General features: G+C 39.9%; 1 protein-coding gene and 1 long non-coding RNA gene across 2 annotated transcripts in view; one reads left to right on the top strand and one right to left on the bottom strand.

Annotated features, from left to right (window-relative positions):
• LOC127435063 (forkhead box protein P2-like) overlaps positions 1 to 15,448 on the top strand; it is a 128,254-nt gene that overhangs the window by 23,699 nt on the left and 89,107 nt on the right. The window lies entirely within an intron of this gene.
• Positions 11,718 to 14,946, bottom strand: LOC127435087 (uncharacterized). The gene is made up of 3 exons (XR_007896126.1): positions 14,671 to 14,946; positions 13,189 to 13,370; positions 11,718 to 12,404 (listed from the first exon to the last, which is right to left on the bottom strand). It is a non-coding gene; the product is annotated as an uncharacterized LOC127435087 (long non-coding RNA).

Genomic DNA, 15,448 nt, shown 5'->3' with positions numbered 1-15,448 from the left:
CAAATTAATGGCCTCTACTCAGGCGTTCCATTCAGTGGACTCAAACAAGTCTGTCACTTTGGTATTTTGATCTTTATTTTTTCCACCCACTTTTTTGTATTTATTTAAAATGCATTAGGCAGTTTCTGAATATATATCCGTAATGTTGTGCATTTCTGTTTAGAGATAGTGTTAATTTACGGAATACAGCCTTATTTACAGGTTATTTTCCTGAATGCATTTGTCAGTGTTTGGAAAATGTTAACAAAAATGGATGAGATTACAAGCGGGCGCAAAAAGTCAACAGACTAGATTTAAAGAATCCCAATTTGTTTCATTACCAGGTGTTCAAGCTCATATAAATTACTGAGATGATGTTTCCATAACAGGGCACTACAGAGAGCCAAACCTGCAAAACAGACCTATTTAATTTTTCATAGAGAAAGACCATCAGGAGCAATAAGCCAATATTCTCCTTCCCTTTTTCCAGATGCTTTCTCAAGCCTTGCATCTTTCCAAACCCTAGCCTTTAAAATTTTTCCAGAAAAAAGGCGGTTCTGCCGAGACCTACATGAAAGAAGAGAACTGTTGAAATGTTAATTTTACCATCTGCTGTTGAGGCCTGCTACCTTTGTGTGTGAGAGTGTGCGCGCTTGAGTGTGTATGTGTGTGCGCGGTCTCTCCATCTTAAATTCCCAGCGGTTCTGTTCTGTTTTATGAATGTGCTGGTATTTTGGTTGTTTGAAGTTTTTGGATCTGGGAGTTTGAAAGTCAGACTTAGAAAAACAGAATGCCACAAGATGCTCGGAGTGACAAACCCATTATCCTGCCCTCGAAGTCCTGATAGCGCAAGTCCCTTCTGCGTGTTCAAACCATTAAGACTCACCTGCTCCAGTAAGCATGTGTGCCCTTGATATCCCAGTATTCCAGTCACTTCCTGTCCATGCACCTCTACCAGTAGCTCACTCTGTTCTCAAATTGTCACTTACCTGCCTCAGTTTGGTATTTTATATTTATATTCACATGCACCACATGGACGCAGAGCGTTTGATGGACAGAAATGTGTAAGATCCGTTTTGAGGTATGGAAAGAGGGGGGGTCACTTTGAAATCATGCTGGAATATGGTGAATTGTATTTCCGAGAGCACAATGAAAATTCTCATTGATCCATTGATGCCTACGTCAGAGTGCGATGCAGCAAAAATTGTGGAACGTTTTCACAAATCCTTTGCGATTAACAGAATCAGAATGAGCTTTATTGCCAAGTGTGCTCACGTACACAAGAATTGTTTTTTTTTTTTTTTTTTTTTTTTTTGGTGATTGGAGAAACAAGTGCACACAGAACATTACAGTGAGACACAGAATATCCTCTATGTCATTGCAACATGCCATGCCCATTGAAATCGACAGTGTCTAGTATGTAGGTGCCCCTAGTGGTCAGTTTCATTTGAGTTTTTCATCTTTGTGCAAACTCCGGGCCAAATTCACTAAACAGTTGCACCACTTGTGTAGGTTTTTTGCGCTGAAATACCACATGCGTCGTCTTTACTAACCACTCGCAATCTAGTTTAAAACTGAAGTATGTAATTTCTGTTCTACTAGCACAACCGAACAGAATTTCAAAAATAAACTTTGTGTTTAAAACAGCTCTCTGAATCCTGCATTTCCTCTGCTGTTGGTCAAACAAAGAGAAAGTATATTAACAGAAAAAGTTACATAATTCAGCTTTACGTTTGAGTATTTAAGTCATTATCATTCTTTTTAGCTTAAACCCGCCTTCTTTCTATCTAATTTAGGCTCAGTATAAATTTTGCTTAATCCACAAAACTCTATTTGCCTGGCGAATTATGTTTGCACTATTACCAGCCAAGGAAAGCAGGCAGTAAACTGCGTTTTTTTTTTTATTTTTTTTTTTTAAAGAGATGCTTAAGATCTCATGGTATACTGCATCTTCCACTGTTTAGCGTTCAGAACTGCCCTGCAGGGTCGGAATTGCTGCATGCAAATTGCGTACAGGCAGGGCTGTTTCTACGCAGTTGCCTAGGGCTCGACCAGCTGGGGGGGGCATTGGAAGATGCCCCTAAACTCTCCTAACCCTTCCCCCCACCCCGTACCCCCATCCAACAATCACGATCTTGCCAAGGGTGCAAATATGGTCAGAAACAAGTTGGGTTAGCCTAAACCTAATAGGTTGTGTGGTTGTGTTTGTGCCATTGCCTGATCTGCATAGTTCCTTTAGTGAATTGGGCACTAAACCAGCTCAGAGAGCACGCACTACTAAAGTAAGCTTTTAACAAACAAAACAAGCTAAATTTATTCTAAGTGAATATCCCCCTCTGTGTTTTGAGCAGAGGGGGAAAGTACATTAGGTCGCTCATTCCCTTTTTTACTCTCTTCATAATGGTTTTGCTAACATAACTATGCTGAGTTAGTCCCCCTTCTTGGAATAAAATTGAGCAACAAATGAAAAAGAGCCAACCAAAAACCCATATTAAATCAAAGAGATTTTCTTCTCATTGCACGGCGAAGCTGACACTTTTTAAAACAACATTTTATCTGGTCCACTGGCAGGACCTCTGCCAAATGGACAGATTCCATTGTGAGATTCGATAGTTGGCAATTAAGCCGAGACATCCTGAAATGTGACTGTGTGCAGAGTTGCAAAGCATTTGCCTTGGCTGGGATCAGATTGTTTAGACTTCTCTCATTGTGAAGCAACGCTGTTTCTGAGTAGCAGTTGACGGTTGTTTGCAAAGCATGGGGGGAAAATGTGAGAGGCCACCATTCCCTGCCATTTATTTATTTTTCCCTGTCCTTGGGACTAGAATCTGTATTTTTTTCATGTTGCTCTATTCTTTGGAAATATTTTTTTCTTGTATACGCGGCTGCTGAAAATTAGACTCTTCATGACCTCACTGAGCAGCCTGCGTTTCATTTATGACCAGCCCTGTGGTTTGGGTAGAGGAATAGTTTTCATATGACACCGCCTTGCATTAGTACAGCGCAGCAGCTGTAGAGAGCCCGAAAGCAGCCAATTCTGTGGCTTTGAAAGGTGTGAAAAGTTCAACTCTCCATTGCAAGAGCCTTGCATTTATAATTTGTGTGTGTAAAGTTCTCTTCGTGCATGGAAGCATGTGTGTGTGTATGTGTTAAATCGGAACTGCCGAAGACTTGTAAAAAAAACAGTTACCTGCTAATTAAACATTTGTCTTTCATTCTCGTGGCAAGTTGTCAAGCGAATTTGGAAGTTGGACCTTTCCTGTGTGCCAGCGTAATACATCAACAGGATGTGATTCTACACCTTAAAATTCAAATAAACCTAAAGGACATTGGAGATAATTTGGACCTAAGCTTCTTCTCAGAGCAAGTTCTCTTGTTTGAATTGTAACTATGATAGTTTGGCAGTGATATTGGTGGCAGCCATCCACCCTTGATGCTTTTATTTGTAAGGGTTTTGAAGGAGGAAATCCTTTTAAATCGGTCTTAATTGACTGTGCAGCATTCAATAGACTGGACTCCATAATATAGGCTACACCTTTTCCTGTATGTGTGCACACTAGACTACTGTAGCCGATGGTTTGCTACTTCTGCAGAGTATTAAATGTCCTGAGGGGAAGCCCAGTTTTGTCCTAGCCAAACAAAAGACCCCTGTTTAGTGTCCATCTCCTGCTGCTCGAGCCTTCCTCTGGCTTTCTTTCATGATAACTGAATGCAAGTAAAAAAAAATGCCTGTCATTGCAGTATTGATAACATGCATATTTCTCTGGTAATTTTTGATATTTATTGTTCTGCTGTTGGCATGCTGGAATTGAGGGATCTGTTATTAGTCTAGGGTTGTTGTTTTAGTATTAGGGAAGATGGGGGCAGTCCATCGAAATTCAGTGAGCCTGAACAATGGAAGGATTACCTAACAGTCCAACTATGCATTTGAAGTTGACTCTTCTGTTTGTTTGGGGAGGTGGGTGTGCGTTTAGATGATCTGACTGCAGCAGCTGTTAGGCACTTTTAAACTGTCAGAACATCCTTCCATTTTTTTCCTTCTGTTTTCCATCTGTGTACATGGCGGAGAGACTTGTCAGACTCTTGAGTGCAATTGTAATGAAGTAAAAAGTTCCACGCATATAGAAGTTGTACAAGTCAGCAGTGCCATGATGGTTCGGATGTGTAAATTAAAATAGGCAGTGGTTGTAACATCTTCCATTAAGATTAATGCACCAATTAATCAATAAAATCAACAATTAATGCTCACTATGATGACATTATCTGCAGAAAAATGAATTTAACCGAAGCAGAACAGTATCAACATGTATAAACATTTTAATTGCATGTGAACGCAAAAACGCAGGTCTGTACAGAAAGTTAATTTGTCAATGATTAAATTGAAAAATGCCTTTAGCAAAACTTATCAGGAGACTTTAAGTAATATGTGCGATTAAAAAAAAATACATGCGCATACATTTATTTCTGTGCTTTATATTTTTTGTCATGTTTAGAAACCTACACATCACATTCCATCTCTGTGAATGTGATGCTTTAATTCTTGACTTAATTTTATTTGACATACTTAGTTTATTTGAAACCACTTCAGCTCTGATTCCTGTGCTTTGGCTTTTGGTGCAAATTGTCTATGCTTTTTACGGTACAGAGCAATTTGCACTTTGAATAGAAGCTGCAGTTTAATATGTTTATTACACTATTTTTGATTGGCCTGCATTTGAAATGGAATTGGTACGTTTTTCATAGCAAATGCGTCCATTTTAAACTCTTATTTTGTATAACATTTTTTTCTTTTGCATAAACAATTACATTTTTATGCCATTCCAGGAATTAATGGAAACCATTTGCATCGGGGAAAATTTGTACATCCAGTGCTGTTTTCAATGTCATCACAGGCTACTTTTTTGTCGTTAAAATAGCAAAAGAGGGCTGCATTTAAGTACCACACAAGCACACTGATAAGTGAATCATTTCACTCTAAACCCTTTTTATTGGGACTTTAATAACCACTGTATTATAAATTATAATGTATTCCACCGTTTGCTAATGCCCTTCAATATAGCTGTCTGATGCGCCTAAAACACGGTCTGAAAAGTTATTGTGGCTACCTTTTCAAAGGCAAATCAATTACATGTTTTTGGTAATGCACTGTAATTCCGCTGTCAATGCCTTTTATGGATGAGGGATGAATTGAAGTGATTCAGAGGAAGAGGTTGTTCCGTTGTAGCCCAGCAAGATGTTTTTGTTTGTGTTCCGTACTATTGACGGTGTCCAATCAAGTGCACATATTCAGTCAGAATAGAAACGATCATGGAGGGACCCTATTACGACCTACAGTTAGATTCACCTAATGGAATATGAAGTTCTCACTCCCCGTCGACCCCCGAATGTTGCTAAACCAATTGCAGGCAAAAGTTTTTCTCAAACTTGACGGTAAAAGAGTTTGCCAATTCCGCCAAATTTCAGAGCACAAGACTTAAGAAGGATATCGGTAGGGAGATCTTCAGGAAGTTAAAATTGCCACTTGCATACTGTCTTTGACCGACTGCGCCAAAGCTTAACCACTCCACGGGAACATGTGCCATTTAGGAAGATATAAAGGAGTGATTTTATTACCCGGTACATCTCTTCTCAGAAGCGATTTCATTTCTCCTTTCAACCGCCACAGGAGTCTTTATTTGATCTCATATTCCCGAGTTTAACTGCCTCAAACTGGCTGGCCTCAGTTTATTTTCATTTGGAAAACACATTTTCTATTCAAGAGGACATGGGGAAGGCGGGATTGAGGTGGGGGCTGTCATGGTCTGTATCGAATGTAAATGTCTTCTTTTAGTCACTTTTCAAAATAGATTATTGGAGTCCAAACTTTTCATTTTCTCTCACCTTGAGTGTGTGCGAAAACCGACAATTGAGACCACCAAGTCTTAAGTCTTTCACTTCCTGTCTTTATAAGTTTTGGACTATTCAAGGAACCTTTTTGCTTGTTCACAGGTCTTTTAACATTCATTATTAAACATGTAGTCCCAAGTCTAAATTCTGATTGGATGAGACAGTTTCAAAGCCATTGTAAAATGACCATAAAGGCACACCTGTAACCACACATTTTATTGTAATGTAGTTGTAAGTTGCAATGTTACACAAACAGCTATTGAACTACTGATTACATGGGAAATTAACATGTCGCTACTGAATGTTCCAGTACCATGAAATCGGCTCTATTTTGCCAAATTACAGACAATCTCCCATCTCCCATCAGACATTTTTACATCGATTAAATTGTATTTAGCTTTTCCTGTGGCACTACTGCCTCGGAAACATGGGTTCTGGTTCTATGGCGACGTTGAGTTCACGTAATCAATGATGAGCATGGTTTGGAGGTTGCATTTGCCCTCAACGACTACATTTTTACTCCACTAATGGATAGGTTTGGGGTTGTGGTTTGGGTTAGGGCATATGGTTAATAAAATATGCATTTCTGTTGACTGTATTATATAATTTACAACTAAAAACAATGCCTTTTGCACTACTCTATGGACATTTCACTAGGAAACTGGAGCTAACACGTGACCATACACTCAACAACACTTCCAACTAAGTGGTTCAAATTTCAGGAAACGGACCGATTTCAGCAGCAGAACTTTCGACGAACTGTCGCTGAAATCATAGTGAAATCCGTCTGGTTACTTTACAGAAGATTTTTTTTGTTACAATAATTATTAATAATAAGTCCTGTCAATCGATTACAGTTTTTAATCCCATAATTTTTCATAGTTAATCGCGATGAATCGCAGATTTTGTAATTGCTGAACTTTGACTCTATATATACTCTATGTATACTATATATAGTTCTTTTAAATGCACAATTTCCTTCACAGTATAAAGATAGAAATGCACTAAAATAGCACCAGTTGAAGTAACATTAAACTTTTCGCAGAGTCTATATGGGAGGTTGACTAATTGAAAGAACTAGTTCCCCCATAGATTGCACATTCATTGCAATGTGCATTCAATTTCTTAAACTGTCATCCTCCACAATCTTAATCATCTGGCAAACTATGGCTATCTGCTTTGCTACAGCAATCGTGAAGCAGCATTCATTATTCATTCATTATCTGGGCATCAATGCCAGCATCAAGTGCCTTTTTAAACTCCAGATGAAAAGCACTTGCAAACAACGTCTTGTTCTGCATTTTCATGATAGTTAAGACTTGACATGCTTCTGTGGTAATTAAATTGTGCAAAGTACTTGATTTCTGTTACAAGTCCCATCTGGGCTTGTACAACAAATAGCGTTAACAGGTCCTTTCCCGTCAGAGCCTTAGACTAGCGGGCTACGCTCATGACGTGGTGCTGATGAGTTGAGGTCGTGAGGTCCATTCCCGATCCCATTCCCACTCTTTTCTCTCTCATTTCCTGTCACCTCTCTACTTTCCCTATCCCATTAAAAAGGTTCCCCTAGTTTATGCTTTATTAACGGTAAATGCGTTAATCGCGATTTAAGAAAATTTAGTGCTTTACATTTTTGTATTAATCGCATGCGTTAACGCATTGACTTTGACAGCTATAATAATAATTAATTTTATAAATCAATAAGCCACTCCAGTCCAGTCTGTGCATTACAGTGATTTTAGCATGGTAGGAGGGTTTCGCTTTGCGCCTTGCCTAAGAACATTAGTTACTTGTGGTGAAATCCTCTTAATGGATGGCCTCTTGTGGCTTATTTCTTTAATATACAGGTCTTGACTGGGGTTGGGAATTGTTGTTCTTCACATGTTCTGGCATCTTCAAGCTGTCTGAAGTTATGTGTTGACACAGATGTTCAGATGTGTGATCCAACTTGAGATGTTTTAAATATAAGTGCTGGGATAATACAGTCTAGACCAAATAGGACTACAGCCTCTTTCAAGGCTGTCTGAACATCTGGGACCGGGTCCCTTTATCGCCTTGGAACTTCAGTGTCCCTTTTGTCCGATTCTCCCTGCACACAACACCTGAGTCATGTCTGATGACAGCCCTATAAAAACATTCAGTAATTTTGAGACACTAGTAACCCCCCAACCAGCCCCGCCCCTCTGTCTTTATTTTTTTATTTGGCAAGCCTCCAGGTAGGGAATTACCTCCAGATGTAATTCCTATCCCCGCCCCCACTGAATTAGTAGCTAGTAAAAATTAGGTTTAAATTAGCTGCGGCATGGAGAATGGTTAAGTTTGAAATATCCTTACAAAGAGTTTATTATTCTTTGGTGGGATGCCATTTTGTTGAATTAATTTTCTCTTTTTTGAGTAATTGGTGTCTGATTGAATAGAATCACACTGCTGAATGGATGTAGCTCATGGAACGTCTGTTTTTCACTGTAATGTGAGAGTAGCTTAGATATGTCCAACTTTCCCTCTGCGCTTCATCACTGAAAAAAAAAAACATAGCCAAGATTTCTTATTAGTACTGCTTGCTAAGGCACGCATCACTATTGGTATTGCTTATGTGTAACTAGTACAGACACGAATGATACCTTAATTTGTGCTGCTTATTGAGGAGAGGTGTGTTATTATTTTTCTAAGCGATCATAGTTACGATTTTTGCCTGGTAAAAAAATAAACCAGCGGACCACTAAAATGCACAAAAAAAACCCCACTCAAAACATCTTAGCAACAACATAGCAACTTTTTTACAGGCAAACAGAAAATGTTAAGATCTAGTATTCTTTATTGTCATTGTTGTAAGCAATGTTTTTCCCATCTTTTATCTTTTATTCATTTAAGAGTCTAAAAAAAATCGTATCACTGTTTTTGGAGGATTTTTTTGTTTTTGTCATGTTGACAATTATGTTGAGTGGTCATTGCGGAGTTTTGTCACATTGCCTTTCATCTTATTCCAAGTTTGGCAGCTCGGAATGCATCAAATACCCATTACCTGAATTTCCCGAACAATGTGACTATAATACAAATTGCAGCCTTTACAGTATGAAAATATCTCTTGAGTGAGAAAGGAAGTCGGCTGCCATTCTGTTTGCTTTCATCTGCCGCCAATCTGCCGCATAACAGGTAAACTGCTCTGAGCTGCACTTGCTTGTATAAATTTACCCACACAGTCAAGTCTTTGATTTCATCAACTCATCTAATTCAAATGTGCTTTTGAAGGAGCCCACATTTTAAGGGTAGACACAGAAGAGCCAATTTAACCTGGAGTGTCTGTCTCGTACTGCGGGGCTCTTTGTTTGAAGTGGCCGGTCAGCTTGAACCATCTGACTTCTGTCATTTCAATCTCTTTTATTTCTCCACTGAAATGTATACTTCAGTCCTCCCTACAGATGCTAGAGTGGAGCAGGTGTCATTAAACAGAGAGAAAATGAGAAAGAGAGAGCGAGAAAACACTGCAGATTGTTATATATGTGGCTCCCGGTGGCATGTGTTGATGTTTCAGCCCTTATGTGAGTGTGCGCTGGTTTATTTTCAATAGGAACTGGAGGCCGGGCCCTTTCCTATGGCCACTTGCTGCGCCTATTGATATTGAGTTGAGCAAACACACTCTCTGGGATGTCCTGTTGGGCATCCGGCCAGAGTTCCAAATGGAAGTCACATGCAAGGGGATTCTCGGCCCAGGCCCCACTGGGGGGCCTCATCTCATTCCCGGCCCCCGAGCTTAATTCGCTTTTAATGGAGGTGCCAATGAACGTAGCTAATTTACCAGCGCAGATAGTGTCTTTTTTTATGTGCTTTACGTCCCCGAGTTCTTTGAGGCTCGGGGTTTGTTATTTTCAGAGTAATGGATTAAACATGCATCTTATCTTGCGCTGTTGTGATTGTTGAGCTTTACTCTGCACCCCCCACCTCCCCCCTCTCTACCCTTGTCTACTGAAGTATATATGCAAATACATGTGGACACTATCATTACAGGCTGCTTAATAGGACTTCATTAAGGTTCTGCCATGCAAGGCAAAGGGAGGTTGCCATGGATACCTTGGTGCTTAAGTACAGTATATTATAATGTTTAGCTGCCTGTTATATAATCATTGTGCTCTAATGGTCCATTTCAGGTCATATCGATCTGCGATGAAGAACATCATTAAGATGAAGAGAGGCTGGTCTTATGAGTTTGCCATTAATCTTTCTTTTTTCTTATTTTTTTATTTATTTCTTTTACTTAAAAAGAGAATGGGTGTATGCTCAGGTGCAAGGAACTTTTATGGATAGATCAAGCCATGTACTATAATTGGACTAAGATGTTCTCACCTTTTGAAAAGTTAAGAACGCTCTGATCACCATTGGATCACAGATCTGTTGCATCCCTGAGCTTAAAACTAAACAAAGCTGTGTTTTTACTATAATTTGTAGGAAAAAATAAGATGCTTAAAGGGATAGTTCACCCAAGCATGAAAATTCTCAAACCCATATAACTTACTTTCTTCTGTGGAAAATAAGACGTTAGGCAGAATATTAGGGGCTGACAGACTCAGTCACCATTAACTTTCACTACATATTTTTTACATACAAAGAAAGTGAACGGTGACTGAGGCTTTCAGTCCCTAACATTTTGCATAACATAACCTTTTGTGTTCCACAGAAGAAAGTCAAATGGGTTTGAAACAACATGAGGGTGAGTAAAATGAAAATTTGCTGATAATTTACTCACCCTCAGGCCATCCAAGATGTACATGACCTTTCTTCATCAGAACAGGATTAAAGATTTTTAGGAAAGTATCCCAGGTTTTTAGCATCATCCAATGCAAGTGAATGGACATCCATTTTTGACAGTCCAAAAAGCACACTTAGTCACCATCAAAGTAATCCACACAACTCCCGCCGATCAAGTTATGTCTTCTGAAGTGAATCGATACGTTTGTGTGAAAAACGAATCACTAATTAACACTTTATTAACGTTAAAAAATCGCTTCCTGTAAACACTCAATGCTTCACGTCACTGTCACGTTCACGCAAGAATGCAGAAGTTCCATTCTGTTTACCACAGAGGAACGTACTTCACGCAAGTGTTAGGTCAATTCAAACATCTACAGAGAGTTGGCGGAAGCGCCGATTTAAAGTGAAAAATGTTTTAAATGGTGATTTGTTTCTCACACAAATGTATCGATTAACTTCAGAAGACATTACTTAATCGACTGGAGTCATGTGGATTACTTTGATGCTGCCTAAATATGCATTGGATGAAGCTAAAAACGTGGTATACTTTCGAAGAAAGAAGGTCATATACATCTTGGTTGGCCTGAGAGTGAGTAAATGATAATATTTTCATTTCTGGGTGAACTATTCCTTTAGTCATAGCTAATGAGACATTCACAAAAAAGTGAAAATTAAAGGAGAAGTGTGTAAATTCTGTGCCACTGGCTTCATCAAATGGAAATGCAAAAATAATGACAGAGGTTTTCCAAAAACTCCCCTTGTCTGCCATTGGTCGACAAAACAGTTGTTGGAAATCCATACATTTGCAAATAAGTGTACATGTAGCCGGATCCACACCTGAGAGTTTATTAGGGCTGTTTACTAGTGTGGAGTAGATTTCAAAGGCTTAATCACCAGGAGAATGGAGAGGCGGAAATGAATTTGATTGGATAACTCTCCAGCCAGAGAACAGCTTTAATGCTGGCGGCATTTCTGTATGTCCTGAAACACACATCAGACACTCACTGAGTGCACACTAGCTCGCTTAAGCTGTATATGGGACCAATATGGGTTTTTCACTGGCTGATACCAGTAACCAGAGAGAAGAGTAGCCGATACAATGCAGATATATACATATTTAATGACAGCAAATGAGTTATTTTATACTGCTTTTACACAGTTGTAATATGTTTGCCCTTATAAAGAAATGATTCATATCCATCTTATAAAGAAATGTTTCATATCCGTCTCTTGGAAAAAAGTAAAAATGAAAAAGATTATTTTATATAAATTTTTCACAATATTGACTCAAAATTCTCAATTTTTGTAATTTTATTTTCTTTAACAATTAATAACACTAATAGTAGATTGATTGATCGATTGATCGATTAATCGGCATGCGTTTAGATTAATCCGCATGTTTTTCGACTGGGAATGAATGGTGCATTTGTAGAAAGCAGGACTTAGTTGGTGTATTCAGTGTTGTGATTGTGTTACTTTGAACCAGCCCAGTGTCAACATGGTTCCTTTAAGGCTCGGTTCCCCCCTGCAAAAGAGTGTAGAGTTCGTAGACAGGCTCTTGACACCTTATGTAGGCTCAGGGTAGGGCATTCTGTGTCTGCTTTCATTGAAAATTAATAGTTAGAGGGGTTGCCTTGGAAATGATGCCATCGCTTGGAGAGAGATTGCTACACCAGTGTTGCCACCGCACAAGTCCCCATCCCCCCTCCCGCAGCCCAACACTTTCCTCTGTACACGTTTAAGAGCCGCTGCAGGAATTTTTTTGTCCTCATTTACCTTGGGTGTCCAAAGTCCTGTAAAATGAGGAAAAAGAGAGAGAGAGAGAGACAAATAAAAAAACAAAAAATGAGGCATGACTTAGTGTGACTAACAAGCGCCGTGTTTGTCTTGTGAAGTGAAGGTTAAGACGCGATGTAGCCTGTAGCATTTTGGTCGAAATGTAAATATGATGCATTAGTCGCAATTCCTGCAGTAATACTGAGACCTGGAGGCCTTTTCACAACCTTTTACACTTCCTTGCTGAGCATTTGCCCCAGTCTAGAGGGGTGGAGGCCAACAGCAGCGTGTTACAGTTCTTGGCTTGAGATCAGCAGTTTCTAATGATATCATACAGTTGAAATGTGTTCCAGTAGAGCTGGAAGATAATGTGCTATTCGTAGCCTGTTGTATCATGCCAGCATAGCGCTCTGAGCGGGAGTTCAAGTGGTCTTACTATGCGTTGGAGGCTAGATCTTTAACTAAATAAGTCTGTCATGTCTGCCTTGGGTGGATCGTGCACAGCATGAAAGTTCTTGCTAACCAGGATGTGTATTTGTTGTGTGTGCATAATTTGAGCTTCCACAGTTGTAAGTAGGGTAATTGATTTTATAAGAGTGTTGATACAGCATTGTCTAGTTGTAATTTTGAATAAATCTTGAGCAGAAAGCTTTCACGTCAGTCTTCGTGAATTCATTCATCTATTTGATATTCGTTTCTTGTGCTCAGTCAAACACGCTCTCATTCTCCCCGTTTACCAACAGCTGGTTCCTTGCTCATGTTCCTGCGCCGTCTACGCAAACACAACCAAATGAGCCTCACTTTTCAATCTCCATGTGGTGAAGGGAAGCCCGTAGCAGATGGACTTGATTTTGCATCTGCCACGTGCAGACTGGCCTTTGTACTCCTCTCCTGGGGGAGAGCGTGGCTTTCGTCTTGCGAGTAGATTCCTGTCTGCGGGAGCAACTTAGAAAAACATCTGTGGCACGCAGGGCAAGAGAAGGCTAAAAGGGAAAAGAAAAAATAGAAAAAAAAAGATTGACAAACACCATTAGTTGAAAATGTTCCACATTGTATGCCTTGTGAACTGTTTACAGTACGACAGATATGTCAGCATCATTTCGAGAGATTGCGAGCAGAACTGTGCTCTGTGGGTTTAATTATGTTTAGTAAATGGAAGAGTATGCCATTCATTCAACGTTGATTAACATCTGTAAAGACAAATTTGCAAATGTGGAGTGGTTTCCAAGTTTTATCAGATGCGGGAAAAGCTGTGAAAAGCTTTTCTGATTTGCTTTTGTTTTTTTTTTTCTCGCCCCCTTCCCTGTTCTACAACTCAAATACTTCCTTCGTAAGGACTTTTTTGAGTTTCACCAGTCGTACTGCACAGTGTAACAAACTTGCCCAAATAAGGAATCAGGAGACTTATTTATTCATTACGTTTTTGGCATGATTTGCTACCACACTGTCACCCAAGTCACTAAACTACCACTCAATCCACCTCTCGGAATAAATAAATAAAAGAAAACAGAGGAAAAAAATATGTGACAACCCCCCCCCCCCCCCCCCCCCACACACACACACACACACCACCAACCGCCAACCCCTAAACCACCAGCGCAACCACCCCCCTCCCAACCCTGACAATCAAACCACTGATTTTTGTGTACAATTAGTCCTGGGTGCCAAAACAATCAGAGGTCTGGTTGATTTGTTTTAATTACAGCCGTAAAATGCCACGAGCCTCGGACGTGATCGGGCACAGGCATTCTGTGTTGTTCGTGTAAATACTGCTGTAAATAGTTCTTTGATGATGGCTTTGACAGTGAACGTCAGCTAGTTTTTTTTCCCCTTCTAACCCCCCACCTCCCCCCACCTTCTATTTTTTTTCATGCTCTGATGCTGTTGCCTACCAGTGGCACCTTATTCCTCATTTTTGATGCAAGTTAATGCTTCAAGGCTTCTAAGAATATCTTCAAATGACTCTACCTTCAGGGAGTAGGATTGTCAGTCATTCTTTAAAAGGTAGGTTACTTTCTCTCTTGGTTTTGCATTACATGCATTGTAGGTTTGTTGATGTGTACATAAGTTGATGTGTATAAAACGTTTGAGTGTTGTTGATGTGTTTTAAAAAAAAAAAGGAAAAAAAAGCTATTTTCTGCATTTTAGACACTCACTAATTGTTGTTTGGAGACATGTATCCTTGAGCATGTCTTAGAGGTGGTTGCATGCTAACGAGCCGTCCCTGGTTAATCTCATTCAAACACGCATACAATGTGAGAATAAAAAAGCATGCACACGTACCTTTCTCCTGGAGAGTTTTAGGAAGTCAGGACGTCCTTCGCGCTAGTTGCATGTGCATTAAATCTCCCTCCACGAGAGTCCGCAGGAGCGTGCAAGAGAAAGGAGAATGGGAGAGAGAAAGTGTGTGTGCGTGTCGCAGCTGCTCGCTCAAATGAGAGCTGCGAGAGGCGCCTGGCAGAGCGCAATCCGAGCCGCGGCTCCGCATGCAGGCTGTGAGGAGAGAGCTCAGACGCTGGCACACAGAGCACGCAGTCACACACACATACACACACACTCTCACTTCTTTCACCAGCTCACTCACCAAAGACGAAAGACTTCTTTAAAAAAAAAAAAAAAAAAAAAAAAAAAACCTAAAAGGACAAGGGAGAGGGACACAATTTTTGAAGACCATTTGCTGAGCAGAAAGCCTAGAAACAATGAGAAGTAATAATAGCTGGAAATGTAAAATGATTGTCTGTATTTTAAAGAAATGCTAATGTTTTAATTAGAGAAGGCTGTAAAGATTTCCAGTGCATCACGAAAGACAGGATAGACTCCAGGTCAGGACGATAAATTTCCATTTTTGCACTTTTTTCACCTCCCTTATTCCTCGGCTGGTCGCTCAGCTTCCCAAAGCTCCTATTGGGCCCTGTCTGCACGCTGTCGTAATTGCTCGGTGACAAGTAGAGAAGAAGGAATTATTGTGAGGAGATAGGGGTCGTTTTTTTTAATGGGTGCACTGCTGATTTAAGTATGCATGAGCGACGCGTGAGGGACGGGGCCAAAGAGGCGCTTGTTT

The sequence above is a fragment of the Myxocyprinus asiaticus genome, chromosome 45 (assembly GCF_019703515.2).
Source record: "Myxocyprinus asiaticus isolate MX2 ecotype Aquarium Trade chromosome 45, UBuf_Myxa_2, whole genome shotgun sequence".
NCBI classification, from domain to species: Eukaryota; Metazoa; Chordata; class Actinopteri; order Cypriniformes; family Catostomidae; genus Myxocyprinus; species Myxocyprinus asiaticus.
The sequence above is the reverse complement of the archived record's forward strand: the minus strand, read 5'-3'. Positions and strand labels throughout refer to the sequence as shown.